This window comes from Eulemur rufifrons, chromosome 16 (assembly GCF_041146395.1).
Source record: "Eulemur rufifrons isolate Redbay chromosome 16, OSU_ERuf_1, whole genome shotgun sequence".
NCBI lineage: Eukaryota > Metazoa > Chordata > Mammalia > Primates > Lemuridae > Eulemur > Eulemur rufifrons.
In genome coordinates this window covers 61,648,453-61,670,540 of record NC_090998.1, presented here as the reverse complement: position 1 = coordinate 61,670,540, position 22,088 = coordinate 61,648,453, and the positions used below count along the sequence as shown (strand labels likewise).

Below are 22,088 nucleotides of genomic sequence, written 5' to 3'. Positions count from 1 at the left end.
GTTCTCTGGGGATCTCTCCAGGGAACTTCAGTATATAGTATCAGTAGATTGTTGTAGTTGTAGGTGAGGAGGTAGGCGCCAGGGCTGGCAGAGAATGTAGAACCATTTGTCGTTGGCTTCTAGGCAGGATGAAATAAATTTAGTTAGAAAATTTATTAGGCTTGGTCCCAATATAGTCCCTAGGAGACCTGGAATCCCTCACTGTCTACCTAAGAGAAGCACAACCCTTCATACATTAATAAATATATTTATGTATACTTATATATATCTTTTTATATACACACACATAGATCACATGTATTGCCGTATTATTATTTTTGGTCACACTATAACCATTGGATTGACCGGTCCATATCTTGTCCCCCCCACTTTGCTGGTGCTTTGGTGGAATAGTATTTGTATTTAAGATAAATTTTAAATGCAATCACGTGTATCCAAACATATTTATGCTAATTGAGTGGTGGGTGCCCATGTTGTGGGTAGCCACCCATTATTCTAATCACTGTTGTGTCAATAAGGATGCTCTTTCCCTGAGTCATAGCACTGGAATATTTTTCCAGTATTTTGACAAAAATCTTTTGGTTTTTTTCCTATCTTTTAAGGACTGTTAATTCATTTTCGTTAATCTTTTCATCATGCTCTCTCAGGTAGCAGCCATTTTAACATATTTCACTACTTGATTTAAGCTGATCTGACAATTTGGCTATTAGAGGAACATTTCATATCATTCAGATGCAGTAGTATTATTTATAGTTCTGCTTGATTTTTTTGCTATTTACTGCAATACAAATAAGAATGTCTTAAATGAGTTTGAGTTTTTAGGCCCAAACTAAAACTTGTAGGATTAAATGGGTTCCCATTGTCTACAATTAAAATAATTTGTCTAACATTTTTGAAGAAAACCAAGAATTTGGATTTGAAATAAAAATAAAATGTGTGGGGCAAATTTTTAAAAAATAAGCACTGAAAATAAATGAAAAATATTTAAGGAGATTGAAATTGCATCAATGTTTAAAAATTATTTTGTTTTCTATTAGAGAACTGTTCTTTAAAAATAGACTAGTTAAGAATTTTTAAATTAATTGAAACAGTATTTCCTGGAATATTTAATTTAGTCTTTTCTTGCTAAAAGTAGAAATGTGATTTCAAATACAATGTTGTAGACAGATAAAGCTAACACAAGAAATATGTGGAAAACTACCAATAGATGATTTTAATTGAAGTTCTGTATTATTTTGTTCCTTTACTAATGATGAAGAACATAAATGTGAAAAACTTATAGAACATTTTAAGTTCAGAAAAGAAACTCTTTGTTGAGTCCTAAATCCAGTTCTTTGCTTATAAGCCAGGTTTCAGTCCCTCACAAACTAATTTAAATCCTCCCAGGAATGCACAGTGTCCCTGCCAAAGATTTTCACATGGTGATTGATGAAAAGATTTGCTGCAGAATATGCATTCTTTGTAAATACGTTTCAGGAGCAGGTTAATACAGAGGTTGGAAAATGAAATAAATGCATGATACTTCATATTTTTATCTTATTTTATGATTGAACTTTCTCCAGAGAGCTTTTGAAAAGACATACCCTTCAGAATCAGAAATTTGAAGCTTTTCTTATAAAAGCTTTAAACTGACATGTATTGAAAGCCTTTCTTTAATCAGCTCAAATCCTCACATCCATCAGGTTGTAGTCTATGTTGCAAAGTATATTTAGCCAATAAGTATTTTTTGCATTACTTAGTAAATTTAATATTTAAATTCCCATAATGCTGTTGAAAGCCTTTTAGGCTCTTTGCAGTTGTAAGCTTCATTGCTTTCATCTTTTGTTTCCTTTTTTTAAATGTGGTAAAATATACGCAATATAAAATTTACCATTTTAAAAGTTTTAAGTGTACAGTTCAGTGGCATTAAGTACATTTTCATTGTTGTGCAGCCATCACTACCATTCATCTCCAGAACTTTTTTATCTTAGCAAACTGAAACTCCATATTCATTAAATAATAACTCTTCATCTCCTGCAACTCCAGCCACCATTCTACTTTCTGTCTTTGTTAATTTGACTACTCTAGGTACTTCATAGTGGAACCATATAATATTTGTCCTTTTGTGACTGGCTTATTTCATTTAGCATAATGTCTTCGAAGGTTCATCCATATTGTATGTAGCATGTGTCAGAATTTCCTTCTTTTCTGAAGCTGAATAATATTCCATTGTATGTCTACAACACATTTGTTTATCCATTCATTGGTAGGTTGATGAACACTGGATTGTTTCCTCTTCTTTCCTTTTATGGCATAGATTGTAAATACTGATTGTGTCAGTACCTTCTGCCTTACAAATGGTTCAGAAATCCACTATAGAAAGGACCAAGGGACTTAAGCATTAGAATTATTCCTTTCCTTTCTTATTTGGTTTTCTCCTCGTCACTTGAGTTGTTTTACTGGCCCATCCTGGATATGAGAATAGCCTGATCCTTTGGCCAGATCTAAACTGAAACACCTGATGAGGCAGCTGTATTTGGAGAGATTGAACTGAGATATGGACGATTAAGACCTGGGATCGAGGATTTAGGCTTGTAAGCGAAAGCTTCAAATGCAAATTATGTTCCACAATTTTTTGAACCAATTCTCTCTCTTTTGGTTATAATTTGCTTTTCTTGGAGATTGTACATATTTATTACACATATTTACAGGGTATTTGTATTCTTTTCTGAATTGTCTGTTCATGTTTATGGTGTTTTTTTAATTTAGTCACTTAGAGTAAAAATTTAAGTGTGAAGAAAGACAAACACTTTAAATGTCAGAAATATAGTATTTTGCTTTGTTTAAAATTTTTAAAATTTATTCCATGTGGTTATGCTCATGCATTTCCCAGTTACCTAGTTCTTTCTGCTCAAGGTCATTTATTCCAGCACCCAAGTAGACTTACTGACTGCAGATTTATTATTATGGGATGCATTTGTGTAGCATTATTACTTACCATTATCCTGGCCTTATTCACACTGCTATGCTATAATGCAGTGAAGACTGCTTTGACATTAAAGTTTTATGTTGGGTGGTTCCATAAGTCATTATTCTTTCCATAAAGCACTTTTATGGTAATTTGTAAATTGAAAGTTGCACAAACATGAAAGCATGCAGTATGAAAGTTTACCTTTTGTAGTGCCCATGCTAGACTAACATCTGAACTAGTTGACTAGTTCAACTAAGTTGGAGCTCTCCTTATGGACTCAGAAACACAGTAAAAAGAAATGGATGTTGATGGTTCTTAAAGTATTAGTTCAACACTTGAGTTTTCTGTGACTACGTAACAAGGAGATTTTTAAAGTTAAATTGTGTTTGGCTTCCAGTTAAGGAAGAATGTTCAGCTAGAGCCAGTGGTATTTACCAACTGTGCCTGTGAAAACATTCCTTTTACCCTCAGATGCTCACTCAGCCTTCTGTTTTCCAAGTGACATTATTATAGCTTTTAGTAGTCAGAGAAATTAAAAGCACATTTTAAAAGCGTGAATAGTAGAGTCTTCCTTTGGTTTCTCAAATTACTGCTTTTTATGATAATGCAAATACAGGAGGATTTCCGAAAACAAGAGAATTTAAGTTTAATTGTTTAAATGTTCTTTGACTTTTTAAGGATACAAATCATGAAAGTGTAAAGCATATAGCCAAGTTTTTTGTGTGTGGTTTTTTGGTGGCTGTTTTTAGGTTACTCAATAACTTCTATCATTGTTTAATTGAAAAGTGGAAATGTGGTCATCTAAGAAGTTTAGGGCCGGACATGGCAGCTCACAGTAATCCTAGCACTTTGGGAGGCAGGAGACTCTCTTGAGTCCAGGAGTTCGAGACTAGCCTGGGCAAGAGTGAGTCCCTGTCTCTACAAAAAAATAGAAAAATTGACTGGTGGTACACGCCTATAGTCCCAGCTATTTGGGAGGCTGAGGCAGGAGGATTGCTTGAACCCAGGAGTTTGAGGTTGCAGTGAGCTATGATGATACCACTGTACTCTAGCCCAGGAGACTAGAGCAAGACCCTGTCTCAAAAACAAAAAAGAAGTTTTAGGTATTTTCTTTGCTGTGATTCTTCATTTAGTGAATGAGCAATGTAATTAAGTCCTCACCTAGGATAAGATGAACATAATGAATCTGTCCTATCAAATTCATGTTTTTTTTTTTTCTGAGCATAATACCTCCTTGGAATGCTAAATGTACCAAATCTAATTTATTTTCCATCTGTTTACTTACCAGTCTTAAGTCAGTTTATTTACCTTATGGATTTTATAAGGATGTTCAGGAATTATAGGAATGATAGAAAATTTATCGGAAATTTGATTGTGGTACTTAGTTGGTTATCAAAGGATTTTTTACCGTTAGGTCACACCTTTTTCCCCTTTGACTTTACCTTCCCCATGACTGGAACCACCAGTAAATGACTTAATTTCTGAGTCTTAGATTTTTAATCTGCAAAAGGGGGATTTGTGTAAAGACTACCTGTTTTGATTGTCTAACTCTGCCTAGCACATAGTAGAAGCTCAAAAAATGGTAGTTTCTATCAATATAACTGCTAGTTATCCTCTTTTCTATCTTACCTAAGTGCTTTCTTATTTCTTTATCTAGTCTATTATATTGTTTTTAGAACTTTAAATTATCATAGCTCAAAGAATTATTTTACTTAATGTCCTGGGACAATGTCCCTGAAAAAACGTATCTTTGGTCAATCTACATCATGTCAATATAAATCCAAAAAAGATTTGCTTCCTAAAGTGTATAAATATAAAAAAATTTCTGGAATCACATTTGAAGGAGGAATCCTTGAAGTTTGAATAAATTATAGTTTATCTGGCTTAGCTTTCCCACTTAATTTAGTAATTGTCTCTGCAGTACTGTGCCTCAAAGTTTAGACATTCACATACTGTTACCATTTCTACAAAATACTTGTGTTAATATTTTTAAAATTTTTATTATTGACTAAACAATATCTGTGATATTACAGGTTAAATATCCTAGCTGTGTTTTTTCTAATGTGTATTAAAATAACTACATAACCATTTTGTTTTGTGTACTACCTAAAATTTTATTGAATTACCTTTATTTATTGCTTAAAGCATCCCTGACAGGATGATCATTTAGCCTCTGAAAATAATTTCCTTTCTCCTTTTTCTTTCTTTCTATATAAAACTTGAACATAGTAAATCTTTTTCTTTGATGATAAAATATGGCTTTTTGGTGGACAGGAACCTTTATAAATATTTACTGCACATAGCAAATCTGATAAATCTAAAAATACAGGGAATATTTGTTATACTTTTTTCATTTTAATGTTTTGAGATCCATGGGATAGGGGACTGGAAATGCTACTATTTTATATATGACTTCTTGTTTCTTGTATGGTTCATTGCTCACCTCCACCCTTAATTATTACTGATGTCCCAGAGTCAGACATGTCTTTGGTTCAGTATTTGCAGAGAATAAGCCATTAACATGGGGATGGGATAATTGCCTGGCTGAGGAAGTAGCCTTATTTCTTTCTATATAGACTTTTTATCATTCCTTCAGCTTTTGTCCACCCTTTCCCCTTGCTTTTAGGGTCTTCTGATACTTCCAGTTCCTAAGCCTTTTGTCCAATTCCTTGGAATAATTTTTTTTCCCTTTTTTGGTTAGCGTACAGATTTCAGTGCTCGGAAATCTCAGCTCTGCTAAATCAGCAATTGTCCATCTGCCTTCTATATTCCAAAATTTAGTGGTCATCTTTCATTCTGTTACTTACAGGTTTTTTTGTCATTATGTGCTAATTAAATCTTTTAAAAATTTCTTCATTGTCATTTTAGTGGAAGGGAACTGAGATTAGTATTTTATTTCCCTCATTGGAATCTTAAGTTCCATGAGAAGGGAGTTATTTCTGTCTTACTACTCTATCCCCACGAGCAAACACAGTGTCTTTTATATAAATATTTGCGAGAATGAAGTACCCATTAAGTTGTTCATGTAACAACATTTTATGAATAGCTTTAATAAGCGTAATGTCATTTTGAACATCGCTAAACTGTACAGGTTGAGTATTCCTAATCTGAAAGTTTGAAATCTGACATGCTCCAAAATGTGAAACTTTTGGAGTGCTAATGTGATGGTCAGAGGAAATGCTCATTGGAGCATTACTGATCTTGGATTTTTGGATCAGGGCTGCTCAGTCAGTATAATGCAAATATTTCTAAATCTGAAATCTGAAACACTTCTGGTTCCAAGCATTTTGGATAAGGGATGCTGAACTTGTAGTTATATATAAAATTGACTCTTTTTATGGTTCAAGAGACTGGGATTGAGGTGATTGAGGGATTTGCCTAAATAATGTGAACATAGTAACAATCTGACATGAAACTACTTGTTCTTAATTGAGACTCCTGGGTCTGGTCTACTGAAAGCTGCTGCCTCCTTGACTTGTTATAACCAGATCACAATGAACTGGCTCAGTGGGCCTTCAAATTATACAATGAAACACTGTATTTGGAACTAGTAGTTGTGAAAGTATTTTGGAAAAGTTCTGTATAATCTTAATAATGTTACTGTTGATAAGGTGTATGTTGTTACCAAGACTGTGTTAATTTAAGAGTTTTGACCTTATCATGAGAATACTAGATGTTTTTCCTAAAAGTATCGAAAAAGGAAGATGCGTTTGTGCAAGCCCAAATGAGGACAGAGGAGCATTTTCCCCTAGAAAGAGCTGCAGAGTAATTAGACTCATTAAGCCAGAACTGGATTTCAGTTAAGGAAACAACAGCAGTGGTGGAGAATGCTCTTTGAGAGGTGTGAGGACTTTTGTATATGGAGTATATTAGCTCTTACACAACTCTAACAGCCTTTTGATCATACTGTAAGCCAAGTAGTCAGTTAATGTTTCGCTTAGTTATAGCCCCAGTGGCATTTCAGTTTCTGTTCAGATCCAAAGGTTCCCAAACTTTCTCAGTTCACTACAGTTTTAGTGGGTTAGTAATTTTTTCATGATGCCCTTAGATCTAAAGAAATAACCAGATAGTTTCGTTTACTTATTAGTTAGGTCTAAACAACATAAGTGTTCATCTATCAGCTTAGTAGCCATTTGAATTGATAATATATATGAATTATTTGAAGAAATATTTTTATTTCATTCTTAAGTAGGCAAAATTTCTAATGGGATGTGTACATCTCTTGGGTACTGTGCAACTTGTTAAACCTTGGAATCAGATTGGAACCTCTACCCTCATTTCCTGTTCCACATTGATTTGGGGGTTGGAGGGAGCATGGTTCTTTCTTTTTTGCTTCTTAATTACAGACTCAGTGTTGCAAAAATATGATAGCATGGAAAGGAATATAACAGCATCTAATTTTGAACCTGAACTATCCTGAGCTAATGGTTCATGTAGTATTCCACAGATACCTAAAATTACTTTGCTTCCCTCAAACTGTCTTTTGAGTTGTCTGTGAGTTCACTGTACTCTTGATGTGCTGTTTGGAAACTATCGTCCTTATTTCAGAATTGTTAGGGTTAGGACATGTAAACTCAAATCTGTTTGGAATCTGTGGAAATTTTATATCCTAGTTTCAGTCTAGACCTCAGGTAAAGTTGTCTTTTCTTTACCATGGGTTTTTAGTCTTTAAATTGAAAATAATTTTGCAAACAAAATTTAAAAAACACAAAGCTTCTTATCTTTGTTCACAGATTTTTTTTTTTTTAAGGGAATCATTGATACAAGTAAGAGGGTTTTTTTTTTTTTTTTTTTAAACTTTCTGAAGCAAGGTACTATTTAAATACTGGTTATTTGGTAAAGGGAATAGGAAAACAACTGGGGTGTGGAGAAATATAATTTTTATCTAGTGTCCTATTTATATCTTGCACTTAAGTGATTTGGTCAATAGTAAACGTGTTCTGAACACTGAAAAAAGGTATGTAAATGAATACTTCAGGGTTGTAATTGTTAGGCATATAATTTGATCTAAATTATGTAATGGAAAAGGCATATTATCATTCTTCAAAAGGCTTTGAAAAGTATGCTGTAGAAGAGCATTTTTCAATAAATGTCAAAATTGAGACAAAATTTAGTATCTGTAGACATTTTGTTTTCTGTCTTCCTCATTGTAAAAGTCCTGTCCTTCTGACATGTGAGATCAAGAACTTTGGATCCTTTTAAAATAAACTAAGACCCAGTGATATGAGATTTTGGCAATTTAAATAAATCTTACATTTCAGCTATAAAGAAGAGAAACCACATAATAAGCACATTTATACTAAAGGAATGTTTTCCCTTCTAAGTAATTGTTGTATGTTAGTGTTTGATTTGAAACATCTGAATCAAGAAAGTAGTGTTTTTATCTTACCATTTGCTTCATACTAAATTGTGTGAATTTATAGAGAAGCATGGACACAAATCAAATAGTAGACCGAAAATAATCCATTTTTGTTCATGTAGCTGTTAGTCCAGTGCTGTTGAAATATTTTTCATATGATTAAGACTGTAACCAAACATTTAGATTTGCTTTATTTTTGCTATGTAAAATACTGATATTCCTTGACAGTTGAAAAATAGCAGGTAGCCATTTAAAAATATCTCTTTTCATGGAGCTGTAGCTTACTCTGCTTCTACTTTTTCTTTTGTAGATTGGAACCACAAATATAAAGAAACCCTTAATGAGCTAGTGGTTGGTTTCTGAACATCTAGGATTTACAATAGTAGTTATGTATGTAACTGGTATATTTTACGAAGTTTTTTGGGTTGAGGGTATAAATTTTTTTTTAATTTTTATTTTTTTGAGACAGAGTCTTCCTCTGTCATCCTGGCTAGACAACCTCAAACTCCTGGGCTCAAGTGATCCTCCTGCCTCAGCCTCCCAAGTAGCTGGGACTATAGGCACGGGCCACCATGCCCGGCTAATTTTTCTATATTTTGTAGAGATGGGGGTCTTAATCTTTGCTCAGGCTGGTCTCAAACTTCTGACCTCAAGGGATCCTTCCACCTTGGCCTGCCAGAGTTCAAGGATTACAGGCATGAGACGCTGTGCCTGGCCAGGGATAAAATTTTGGAAGAATTTCTTGTTGAACTATCAGAATTAACTGGCTTTAAAAACTGTATTACTAGAGTTTCTGACAATTATATAGGCTTTGAAAGGTTTTTTAAACTATATTTCTGCTTTCAAATAGCATTTAAATGCTAGGGAGCTGGACATTCGTTGAGAAGATTTTCTTGCTTTCTGTTATACTTTCATGAGCTGTGACATGAAGCCAAGAACCAACTTGAAGTTTGTGTTATACCTTAAATTTGTTATGTATATTTACATTCTTTCTTCAAATGTTAAGTATTTTGGTTCAAATAATCTGCAGGGTACCAAACTAAAGCAGATAAGAATTAAGAGTGCTGTACCCTGAATTTATAAGTATCTAACTTTCTCTGTCTTCTCACTTCCCTCCCCTTCTCCCTCCTTCCCTCCTCTGACATTTATTGAGCAGCTACTATATTCCAGGAACTTTGCAAGGTGCTGGTGGTCAAAGATAAACAGTGATTTTTATTCTTAAGTAATGTAGACTATAATATGCAAAAAGTGCCTGAAAGCAAGATTTGCCTTTGTGTAATACAAAATGTGAATTGATTCTAGTATAAGAATGTAGCAAGAACTAAAAATAAGAATACTTTCTTGAGCCTTAAACAATATTAAAAAATCCTATGTGGTGATTTATTTTAGTTTCAAATGAAGAGCTGGTCTGTTTTATGTTATTTTTGCATTGTTGATTCTAATGTACAAGTGAGTTTGTGTTGAATACTATTACCTCAGCAGTACCTTGCTATAACAGATATGATGTTTTGTATTCCATATTCTAGATGTATGTTTTGTATTTGATTGCAATAAGATCGGCTGTCATATGTTGTTATAGACTAAGTTTTACCTCCCAAATTCGTATGTTGAAATCCAAACCCCCAATAATGACTGTATGTGGAGATACAGCCTTTAAATAGTTAATTAAGGTTAGATGAGGTCATGAGAGTGGGAGCCTAATCCAATATGATTGGTGTCCTTATAAGGAGAGTGGGAGCAGTGAGACAGACAGACAGACAGACGCACACCCCCCCACCCCGCCACACACACACACGCATGTACACAAAGAAAAGGCCAGAGGAGAATCAGTAAGATGAGGAGAGAGGCCTCAGGAGAAACCAAACCTGCTAGCACCATTGATCTTGGACTTGGAGCCTCCAGAACTGTGAGAAAATAAATCTGAGTACTTCAACCCACCCAGTCTGTGGTATTTTGCTATGGCAGCAATAGCAAATAAATACATATGCCCTAATCTAGGCATATATTTGGTAAATGAATTTCTCTTGTTGCCTTGAAGTTTTCTACAATTACAATTTATACCTCAATCTTAGGCAGTTCTTAAGTCCTTTATTTCTTCCAAATACACAGATTTCCGGAAAGATGTAGCAGATTTCAAGAAATGCTTATTTTCTTTTACATAGTCTCATCTATTAATATTAGGCAACCATATATTAAAGATGTTCTAGGTAAGTGACTGTAGTTCATTGACTTAGTTATATTTTTATTTACTTTTTGTATCCTAGTGTATTTAGAAATGATAGCATATTATAGTTTGGCAGAGTTTGCTTTCTCAGTAGTACGTAGAATAGTGATATATTTTCAATCAGTGGCATCTTAGATCCAGTGAAATACATATTTCCATTTTTATTCCACCCCAGTTCCCCTTGTGTAGCATTCAAATAAATAATTTGTGATTCTTCACAATGATCATGAAAGGAATTGTTATACAGCTTCCCTTGGCAAATCATTTGACTTTCTTAATCCTATTAATAAACAATGTGTAAAATATTTACTGTATTTGAGACCTTGTGGTAACACTAAAAGTAGAGAACAAGCTAGTTATAAAATAGTAAATGTGGCCTAATGGTTAAGAGCATAGGGTCTTCAGCCAGATTGTCTTAAGTTCAAATCACAGTTCTATCATTTGTTAGCTGTCTAACTTTAGGCAAGTTGCTTAACTTCTTTCAAATCTGTAAAGAGGGATAATAGTACCTATCTTACAGGGTTGTGGTGAAGATTAAAAGAGTTATGCTGTGAAAAGCACTTAGAATAGTCCTGGCACACAGGTGCTATGCAGTTGTTAGCTGCTTTGTTATTGTCCCTATATTTGAGTTAATATGAGTAGTGTTTTCTTTAAAATTAAAAAAAAAAATATCAGTTAACTGTCTTTCTGTATAATTAACAAAACCTGAGAATTAAGGGTACAAATAGCATTTAATGTTATCTAAAGAAACTTAAAGTTAAATGAACCTAACATTTAATGATGGGTGTGTTGTATGGTAATTAGATAAAATTAGGATTAAATTTTTAGTTCTCTGTTCCCTTTCTTTAGTTTTAGCCACTGTTAATGTAATAGAATATACAATTTAGTTATTCCCCTAACCTCAGACTCTCAGATAATATATACACATACACTCACAAACTCTAAACCATCAAACTATTCTAGGATTAAATTTCTTTAATCTACATCCCTGTGCTCCCAACTAATCAGTTTTCTTCTAGTTCCTTTCTCTTCTGCCTGCCAGAGGTGTGTGTATCCAAAGTATTAATGAACTTGAGGAGGCAGAATCCCTTGTGGTCATAAAGGTTGAATTGCCTACTTAGGTTACAGTATGATTGCAGACCTGGGATAGAAGAAGAAGGTATAGCAAAGACTGAGTCCTTGAGTCTTGAGGTGGAGGGATGGGAGAGAAATGGAAGATTTAGCACTAAGGGAGTTCTAAGGAAAGAAAATAAGGAGTCTTTCCCTCGGTGGATGGGGAGCAGGGTGTAGGCTAAAGTAGTAACTTGTAAAGTTGTTCATTCATTTTCTTGTTATTTCTTAAGTACCTATGATGTGTGCCAGCCTTTGTGCTAAGTGCTAGTTTACATTCAAGGTCAGTTTTACTTTTTTTTATAGACACAAACTTTTGATTTCTTGTGAGGGGAACAGTTCTTAAAAATGGAAGTATATATTATATGAAAGATTTACATGATAAATTTAAATTAATTTTAGAAAATATATGGGTAGAGGGAGAGGATTTGCATAGAAGCCCAAGGGACAAGGAAATTTAAACAAGAATGTAAATCTTCTTGAGAGGGACCAGATTAATGTAGCTGAAGAAAGGCTGTGAATACTGGACTATTTAAATATGATAGTTGAAAGCTAAATATAGATATTTTAGGTTATGTTTTGATTATTCATATTATTGCTTCTCTAGAGATATAATTAATAATTTGTGAGTTACTGAAGTAAAAAGAGTGATGTGTATTTTTCTAACCTCAGCACTAAGCTTGTTTAAAAGCCATCATTGATATACTTAAGATAAAATGTATTTTAGGTATTTGCCTATTTTGATAGTTCCTTCTGAAGATAATCTCTTTTCTTATACTAGTGCTTACTTTGTTTTCCTAGCATTGTTTGTGTGACTCATGTTAAAGAATTTTTATGTTTTAAATACTTAGGGCCGGGCGCGGTGGCTCACGCCTGTAATCCTAGCACTCTGGGAGGCCAAGTCGGGTGGATCACTCGAGGTCAGGAGTTCGAGACCAGCCTGAGCAAGAGCGAGACCCCGCCTCTACTAAAAATAGAAAGAAATTATATGGACAACTAAAAATATATATAGAAAAAATTAGCCGGGCATGGTGGCGTATGCCTGTAGTCCCAGCTACTCGGGAGGCTGAGGCAGGAGGATTGCTTGAGCCTAGGAGTTTGAGGTTGCTGTGAGCTAGGCCGACGCCACGGCACTCACTCTAGCCCGGGCAACAAAGTGAGACTCCGTCTCAAAAAAAAAAAAAAAAAAAAAAATAGGCTTACTACTCTCAACTGTTAAGTATTAAAACAAGTCTAATTAGGTTGAGATGGGGTGGTGGGTAATAAAAGCTTTTATAATATAAAACTGAGGAAAGAATTTTCACCTAAAATTAGTATGATCCTGGAGTCTTTCTTACTAAGTTTAGTAACAGAAGAAAAAAAATTCCAGTGGGGAGAAAAAATCAAATATTGGTGGAAAATGGTATCAACAAAGTTCTGTTCAATAGTAATTGCACAGTTAATATCCTGCTTGTCAAAATTTGTTTCTGAGTCACCTGTTAGAACAATTAAGGGATATGGAATGGCCCTCCACCATACTCATTCCAAAAATAATTAGACAACTTGCTGAAACTATTGATGAAGAAGTTTTCATAGTAGAATTGAACTCACAGCAGTAATAATCTTTAAATTAGTAACAGCTAATATTAATTAGTGCCATTTGAAGTCTTAGAGTCTTCATTCTGAGCCAGGCCTTCAGCACTTACGTGGAAATCCTTTTACGTATTTTTATTTCATTTAGTTTCATGTTTCCTACAATATCTGTTTTAAACTTTTAAGCTGCCTCACGCTCATTACCTTATCCTAAACTTCTATCCATGATTGTCAGCAGAGGAGCACAATTACTTCTCAGATAAACTAGAGAATGCTCAGTTAGAACTGAGTTTTTCGTTTGCCTGTATTATCTAACTTATCTGTGTTTAAATTCATCTTAAGAACTTTCCATGCATTTTTAGTGGAAGAAGTTTAGCCTTTCTTCTGTACCTCCGGTCCTTTGTTTCATCTTGTATAGCCCACCAATATTTCAAATGTTCAATACCAAACTCCATCATTTCCTCTCTTAAATTTTCTACCTACATGAATAACATCATGAGCTAGTAAAGTAGATGTCATCTTGTTACAGCTGTCTTTTTTCTGCTTTTGCCACTCCTCAATCCAATCAGATTCTACCCATGTTTGCTGTAAGTCTAGCCATGTCCATATCTACTTTCATTTCCTTAGTTCTAACTCATTGGTAACCTATTCAGCAGTAGCCTTATTACATGGACACCACTATGATCCCTATTTTGTAAGGTCACACTAATAAATGTCAGTAGTTTAATCCAAATAATTTATACATGAATTGAAATGTATTGAAATAAGTTTTCTGCTAAGAAAATATGTTGGCTGGGATACGCTAAGAGTTTTAAAAATGAATAATAAGAAAGGGAGCTGCTTGATATTATTAGATATTACACTGATAAAAATAAGGTGGCTCAAATATTAATATCGAGGAACAGAATTGAAGGCTAAAAAATACCCATATATAAAAATATATAACAAAGCTAGCATTTTGAATTAATGTTGAGGAGGTGGATTTAGAGCTCCCTGGTACGAACCCGGAAGAGGGTAGGAAGTGCTACTCCCATAGGAGCCATAATTCATGCAACCCACTGTCAGTGTTGCAGCCCTGGATGATTCTGGGTACTTGGCTAGAATAGTTGCTTGTTATCAAAAGAGAAAATCATAGATTCCAACCTTAATATATGATAAGTTAAATATGCTATGAGTTAAAAATGAGATAGTAAAAATTAGGAAATATGGGTTTACTAGATCTTAGAGTGGGAAAAACCTTTTCTTAGTGTAAAAAAGAGAAAAATCTCTAAAGTTTAGAAATACTAAGAAAAGGAATAAACTGATATAAAAATTGACAAGATGACATTAGCGAAGAAAATGAAAATTCATAAAGAAATACGTAATGCCAATAAAAATATGACAAAAGTTCATCTTGCTAACTAGGATTCAGTGAAACCATTATTAAAAATAGGGGTGAGACCAACCTTACACAACCTTTCTGGGAGAAAATTGGCAGTATCTTTAAAGAACCCTAAAAATTTGGCCACTCGGGGTGGCTTACTCCTATAACCCTAGTGCTCTGAGAGGCCAAGGTGGGAGAATCGCTTGAGGTTAGGAGTTTGAGATCAGCCTGAGCAAGAGTGAGACCCCATCTCTATAAATAGAAAAATTAGCTGGCGTGGTGGTATGCGCCTATAGTGCCAGCTACTTGGGAGTCTGAGGCACGAGGATCACTTGAGCCCAGGAGTTTGAGTTTGCAGTGAGCTATGGTGATGCCACTATAACCTAGCCAGGGCAACAGAACAAGACTGTCTCCAAAAAAAAAAAAGTACACAAAAATTTACATGAAAGGCTATTTAACTTAGATGTCTCATGACACAGACATGATTAAACAAATCAGGCTGTATCCATGATCTGATGCGCTGCTATGCTGCAGCTACTAAAATTTTTGTTCCAAACAGAGAGATCTAAGTACATTTTAGAACAGGATAGCCACAATTATCTGAATTGGAAAAAAAAAAGTTCTAGTAGAAACATTTGTACCACAATAACTGTTTACTCTAAGATTAAGATTGATTTTTATTTTTCATTTTTTCTGTTTTTAAGGTTTTTTGTAATATAATTTATAATTAGGAAGAATTTAATTTTGTAATTAGGAACAATATTTTTGTTAAAAAGTACTTAGCTACAGTTTACTATTTGTTGAAACAGATGAGTGAGAGTGCTGCCTCTCTAATCTGAATATTGCTAATTAGAGAACTTGACATTGTTTAGCCCTTAGATCTGAGGGGATCCCAGGAAGAGGTAGTATGGTTGGATATCAACCATGGACCATGGCTGAGTTATATCTGATAGTATTGCTATAGAATTTTAATGGTGGGGGAGGGGCTTTAAAAATTGTATAAGAATGAAATTCTGTATGTTTTCATTTCCTGTTTTTGGAAGGTTAGATTTTCAGATTCCTTATAAGTAAGATTTCTTTTTTGTCTAAAATACTATTTTTTTTCTGTTATTGCTGACTCAACCTTTTTTCGTTTGTTTTTGTTTTTTTAAAGACTGGGTCTTGCTCTATTGCCCAGGCTGGAGTACCTGATCATAGCTCACAGCAGCTTCAAACTACTGGGCTCAAGTGATCCTCATGCCTCAGCCTCCTCAGTAGCTGGGACTACAGGTGCATATCACTGTGCCTGGCTAATTTTTTAATTTTTTGTAGAGACAGGGTCTCACTGTGTTGCCCAAGTTGCTGACTCAGCTTTTAAATCCATGAAATCTAAATGCTACAATGAATATATTACCAAGTTGTTATAAAGTATAACTAATTCGGTGTGATAAATCAAATTGGTTGCTAATTTACAAAGTTAATCAGGATGTTTAATAGTTTTGAAAATTCACACATTTTAATTTATTCACTTAGTTCCCAGACTTTCTAGTTTGGGGTGTGGGTGTGTGTGTGTGTGTGTGTGTATGTAGCAGTTTTTTATTCATTGTAACATAATACGTGATAGCTTTTTTCTGCTATACAGTTAGAACAGAGATGCCATTTGTTTACTTTGCCCAGTTCTTTTCACATAGAGATGCTTATGAGTTTGATCTTACTTCAATTTTCCTTTTGTTATGTTAGAATTTTTTTGCTTGTTTAATCATTTCTAAATAAATTTTGGCTTAGGAGCAGTGATAGAAAGTGAGGAAAAGCTATGCAGAAGTTGAGTGATGACAGAATGGTATATGCTAGATAAAAGATTAATGAAGGATGAGAATGGTATTACCAGAGAAGGAGACAGATACAGAAGCAGCAGTTCTGATAGGATTGACATGGTCTCCCTGAAGAAAATGAGTGGAATCTTTCTTAACTCCCCTAATACCTTTCATGGATATAGTAACTTTAATTTTGGAAAGCACAGACACTTAATTCACATTCATGGTTTGAATTGTGTGATCCCCAGTACAGATTTTCCCCCCTGTTATGGAGCTCTAATTCCTTTGTTTTGTTTCCCTTAAAAGCTTTGCTAAGATCATTTACTTGATTGTCTTTTAAATGCAATGGGCAGTCATGCTTTTTGAACCATATTGATATGATTTATGGTACAAAAATGTAATTGAACTTAACTGTTTAAAATTTGCATTTCATTTTAGTTCTGTGGTAGTTCTGTTATTCATTTTGATTTATATTAAAAAAATGTTACCCTATTTCCCTTAGTTTGTTTGAGCTTTGTAGAGAATTATATTTGTAAATACTTGTTGAAAAACTGAAACACCTTAGGAATTTTAAATTAAAATCAGATATGCATATATTAGGTAAACTGAAGCATTTGGATAGAAGAGATTGACATTAAATTTTTTTAAGGATTTTGAAAATTAAAGGAATGAGCAGAATAGGAATGTCAGTATCATTTAAAGGATTTTATGAACTGTTGTCAGTATTGTCTATTTGGAGATGAGTAAGTTGTCATGTTCATTTGTAAGACTCATTACTTATGGAGGAGAACAAATGTGAAAAAAGAAAGGAATGTGAAGCAATATCTAGTTGAACTCTTCGAAGAACTAAAAAGTATGTCATATATTTTAAGCTGTGAAAATATCAAAACTTGGCTTAAACATGCATTTTATTAAAACTTAATAATTTCAAATATTTAAATTGAAATGTTTTTTAAAATTGCATTTTCTTGTTTACTTCAGTATACATGATTTAGATAAATTATAGCTGTGAGTGATGATTGTCATTTGTGCTTAGGTTTATTCCTACTGTCCAAGAATTCTTACTACTATAAGTAAAAAGTTCTACGGAATAAACTGTTCTACATATATTGGAATCATTTAAAAATGTGTTAATACAAATTGCATTTAAAATAGGCAAATGGTATATTGTTTTTTCTGAACTCCTGAATTTTGTGGAATTGTTTTATAAAATTGATAGGAAAAAGCTACTGTGAAATGAATTCTTTTTAGTTATTTCAGGCTGTGAACTTGTAAAATTTTGGGATATATTAAAAACCTTGGAGCTATAGTAATAGAAATTTTAGTAGTAGGAAGCTACTACCTTTAAGATTACTAAGTCAAGTTTATTTCCATTTTTAACATACATATTACTGTAAGGTTGGTCTTTGAAAAGGAGTACATTATGTCATATTTGCTCAAGAAATTATCATGATTAGTTGGTTTCTTTGTATTTATGACTTCGCATTCCAGTTCCTACTTAGCCTCAGTGTCTTTTGTAATCTGGTTGAATCACTCTAGTCTTTCCACCAAACACCCTAGTATTTAGTTCAAACACCTACTGAGTATGTATAATATATGGTGTGTTTTATATCATAACAGGAGTTTGAAATACTCTGGTGATGCTAATATTGTGACGGTGCAGTCTATTGCCTCAAACAAAGTCTTAGGACTATTAAAACATAGTACAGTAGCTTTCAATTTTTTTGAACAGATAAAAATGTACTTTATTAGTGACTCAAATATCATGAATAGTTTTGCTGTTAGTGACATGTTCCAAAATACCAGCCAACTTTTTAACAGATAAGATTGCAAAGATATTCCTGGGTTTTCTGGAATAGCTGTCTTCCTGGAAAAATCTGTATTTTTTTTTATTTTTAATTTTTTTCTAGTTTTTGTACAAATTTATGGGCTACATGTGCAATTTTGTTACCTGCGTAGATTATGTAGTGGTCAAGTTAAGGCTTTTTAGGGGATCCGTCTCTCAATAATGTACGTTGTACCTGTTATCTAATTCCTCATTATCCACCCCCCCCACCCCGACTCTATTCTTTTGCGTCTCCATTATCTATCATTCTGTTCTTTATGACCAACGTGCACACACTTTTTAGCACCCATTAATGAGTGAGAACATGTGATATTTGGCTTTCTGTACCTGGCTTGTTTGAAATAAGATAACTTCCAGTTCCATCCATGTTGCTGCAAAAGACCTAGCACATGTCAGTCAAATCATTTCTTCACAACATGTTTATCACTTCCAGTAGACTTAATTTATTCACCAAGCTTAAAGAAGTCAACAACCTGCTCAGGAAGTACCATGCTGTTTTAGTTACTGTAGCCTTGTATTACAGTTTGAAGTCTGGTAAACTGATGCTTCCCAATTTGTTCTTTTTGCTTAAGATTGCTTTTGCTATGTGGGGTCTTCTCTAGTTCCCATACAAAGCATAGAATTATTTTTTCTAGATTTTTTTCTTTTTCATAGAGACAAAGTCTTGCTGTGTTGCCCAGGCTGGTCTTGAACACCTGGCCTCAAGAGGATTTTCCCTCCTCAGCTTCCCAAAGTGCTGGGATTACAAGTGTGAGCTGTCTCACCTGGCCTCTTTCTTTCTTTTAATGTGTTGATAAGGAACTTTATATTTACTGAGCAAGTGGGAAGGGAGGAGGTTAGTGTTGAAGGGCTGCATCTCGGAAAATGAAAACAAGGATGAACAAAATAATATCGCATTGCTGAGGGAGTTCCTGGATACTTGCCTTAACTTTTACTTTCTATCTACACTACTCCATGATTTAAAAATTCTGACATTAAGCAACTGACATTGCATTCTATGGCAAGGGATTTTTGCAGTCCACATGCTGGAGAATGAGAGATGATTGTTTTCACAGAGTAGAAGACTAGAGATGAGACCACTCTTTATTCTTTCCAGATCTTGTACTCTTGCTTCTTAGGCCCCAGTGTAAATTAAATGATTGACCCCTTATCTCAGTGCTATATTGAAGAACTGCTTGATTTTAAAATGCTTTTTATGCTATTTCATTCTCTTTTGTTTTCTTTTTCTTTTCTTTTCTTTTCTTTTCTTTTCTTTCTTTTCTTTTCTTTTCTTTTCTTTTCTTTCTTTCTTTTTTTTTTTTTTTTTGAGACAGGATCTCACGCTGTTGCCAAGGCTAAAGTACAGTGGCATCATCATGCTCACTGCAACCTCAATCTCCTGGGCTCAAGGGATCCTGCCTCAGCCTCCTGAGTAGCTGGGACTACAGGCATGCGCCACCATGCCTAGCTAATTTTTCTATTTTTTGTAGAGATGGGGTCTTGTTCTTGCTCAGGTTGGTCTCAAAATCCTGGCTTTAAGCAATCCTTCTGCCTTGGCCTCCCAAAGTGCTAGGATTACAGATGTGAACCGCTGAGTCCGGCCTCATTCTCTTTTCTGCTCTAGGACCTCTATTATGTGTTTTTCATTATTGTGTTTTTACAATAAACCACTTTCTGGAGGGCTGTCTAGAAAGTATCCAGCCATGTAAGCATTCTTGTTATATTAACAATGGATACCGACAGACTATGTACATTTTGATATTAACTAGAGTGTTCTTTTATAACTCTTTTTTTTAAAAAAGTAATTATTTGGATGTCTTACATATTTATTCTTCCAAGTGATCCACCCCTGCTTTCTAAATAAATTCCATTAGAATTTTGATTGGAATTTTCATTCAGTTTATACATTGATTAACAGATCCTTCATCCCTTCATAGTATTAGGTTTTTCTTAATTTAAGAGTAAGTTTCAATTTGTATTCCTCAGTAAAGTTTTATAGTTTTTTTTCATACAGGTACTATCTGTTTTTTAGTTTATTTTTATGGCTATTAAAAATTTTCTAACTGGTTATTGATGTTACTTTGGGAAGCTATTTTTTGCATACTTACTGAAAAACCATCTTAAGGAATTCTAAAATATTTTTAAGGTTTTTTGATAAAATTATATCTTCAAAAATAATGGTACTTTTGCTTCCTTTCTAATGTTGAAATCTCTTATTCTTCTTACCTAATTTTATCGGCTGACACAGAATGATGTTATCTGTTATGTTGGTAGTGGATGTCAATGTCTTGTGTCTGATTTTACTTCTAAATTTTGCTTGTATTTTGTCATTAAACATGACACTGTCTATTGATTTGAGAAAGTTTTTTTTAAAAGTCCTAAGACAGATTCTTTTTCTAGTTAGGACTAATTTCTTTGTGCCCTGTACTAGATTTCTTTCATTGACTTTGTTTTACACCTAGGATATATCATTTTTCATAGGATCAGCTTGTCTACTATGTTGTTTAGTCTTTTAACTTTTGGTCCCTATTCCTGTTAATCTGTACTCTGAATTGCTATACCAGGTTCATTTTCTAAAAAGAATTTTGATCGTGTTATATTCCTAGGAATTGTAGCACTGTAACAGCTTTCTATATTATGTAGTGAAAAGTCTAAACTTCTCAGGCTATTTATTATTTATGTTCCTTGGTGATCAAAGCACATGCCTTTCCAGTCTTTACCTCCGTCAAGAACTGTGAAGGCTCTGAAATCTTACCCTGCTTGCAAGCTAAAATGTTAGCCTGTGGATCCTGGCAGAAAACTCTAGTCTCCTGAGTTAGTCAAGAACAGTTTGGATTCAAAGCAGTAGCAGTAGCCACAGTATCGTAATTTTTCTTGTACTGTTTCCCCAGGCCCCAGTTGCCACAGGTTGATGGGATGAGGGCCAGGTATAAGCAGTCTGTTGCATTTCAGGAGAAGACCCTGAACATTCTCTGGAATCTCAGCCTGCTTGTTCTTTTAATTTGCCCTTTCCATTTTGTCTCCGAACTTCCTATCAACGGCATCCTAATGTTGTAAGACTCCATCTCAGACAGATGCTTTTTTCCATATCACCCATTGTTGACCTTGTCTTTGAATGTGCTGCTTCAAGCTAGCACTCCTTCCATTATGTTCCTCATACCTTTAGATGGCTCCAGTGACCCTTCTTGGTTTGCGTGGCAGCCTTGGTGTTTCTCTTGTCTATGCATGATTTTTTCTCTATGCATGATTCCATTTGTTTTCCCTGCTTTACTGTGCTTTGATCAGTGTCTTAGTGTGTCTGTAAACAGTGCCTGTGCCTGCAGAGATTTTTTTTTTTTTTTGGGTCTCTCCCAGAACCCTTTAGGGCAATGTATTGCTTAAGAATGTGTTCACTTGCAAGAAACAGGTAACTCATCCCATAATGGGTACAATGGATAAAGATTTATTTCTGTGTTGTTTTTTCATGTAAAAAGTCTGGAGGTAAATAATTGCTGGTGTCGATTCAGTTTTGAGCAGTCCTCCTTTGTAAGCTTTTTCAATATGCTGTTTTTACCATCTGTAATTTTTTCTATATCTGCAATTCCAAATTACAACCATCCTTTAAATTACAAGGTTTTCCATAGAGTCTTTCCTAACTCTCCAGGTGAAAATACTCTTCCTTTATACTCTTATAGGCCGTACTAAGCTAGAAAGTGGACTTTATCACTAAGTTATCTATGTTTTATGTCTTATCTTCCCTAGTAGGCTATAAATTCCATATCTGTAGTGTATCTTTTGTTACCCTCTGTAAAAGTGTCTTGTTTAAGGTAGACATTGTCAGTTTACTTGAGTGAATGAACCCTCTGTTTGAGAAAACTCTGTCACTGGTAGTTAAAGGTTAAGGAAAAGATAT

General features: G+C 34.2%; 1 protein-coding gene across 1 annotated transcript in view; it reads left to right on the top strand.

Moving 5' to 3' along the window:
* Positions 1–22,088, top strand: part of PAWR (pro-apoptotic WT1 regulator) — an 89,659-nt gene that overhangs the window by 35,576 nt on the left and 31,995 nt on the right. The window lies entirely within an intron of this gene.